The 740-nt window shown below is 33.4% G+C and overlaps 1 protein-coding gene across 4 annotated transcripts in view; it reads left to right on the forward strand.

Annotated features, from left to right (window-relative positions):
- The first annotated feature begins 87 nt into the window (after positions 1-87).
- Positions 88-740, forward strand: part of LOC119588079 (protein cycle-like) — a 19,177-nt gene continuing 18,524 nt past the window's right edge. For all 4 annotated transcript variants that reach the window (XM_037936782.1, XM_037936786.1, XM_037936785.1 and 1 more), the window contains exon 1: positions 88-207. The gene's annotated coding sequence lies outside the window, so the exon portion shown is untranslated. The remainder of the gene's footprint in view (positions 208-740) is intronic.

The following is a 740-nucleotide window of genomic DNA, read 5'->3' on the forward strand; positions in this document are numbered from 1 at the left end:
GGCACAAAAATGATCTGATGCGTACGATACTTTAAAAACTTTTAGGCACGATGTCGCTTCCTCCACCAGCTGATCTTTGTTGTTTTCCTGAGTCGAGTTGAGGAAGTTGATGGATATGTGATGGAAGACGTCAGTTTTACCGCAAAACCATCCATGTTTTCGCTTCTTCTGTATCTTTTCAACTTCATGAGACCTTCGGTATAGAAGGTAAAGTATGAATCGTTTGTTATTTATTTATTTCTACCGGGAGAGTTTACCTGAGAGTTTTTTTTTTTTCGTGTTGATTTTTTTTCCATCGTCTTCATGGAAAGGATTTTATCGCGCTTGCATTTTTTTGAAGATTTTTTTTTTTTTTTTAAATTAAGTACTTACTTATTTTGTGGAGGTAGATAGAGAAGGAAAGTTAACCTCGGTAGATAATTGGAAATGAGTAAAGATTTTGTTGAAAATAGAATTGCGTGTTGTGTGGATGCGATGTACTAGAAGTAACGTGAATTGATTATTATATTGATGTTTCGATGGACTGAGATATAGATAAGTCGATAAATAAGGGTACAATTTTTTATATATTGCTCAGTAATCATGGTAATATTTCGGTAGGTAGAGGTGATATGGTCTTGTAGTGGGATTTAAAACATGCAAACTAGTATTTCAACAATATCTTATACCAACCATTGAAATAATGCTCTGTTCAGAACTGCTAATCCAGTAAGTTAGACAAAATAGACAAGATTTTTTTT

This window comes from Penaeus monodon, chromosome 23, assembly GCF_015228065.2.
Source record: "Penaeus monodon isolate SGIC_2016 chromosome 23, NSTDA_Pmon_1, whole genome shotgun sequence".
Lineage (NCBI taxonomy): Eukaryota > Metazoa > Arthropoda > Malacostraca > Decapoda > Penaeidae > Penaeus > Penaeus monodon.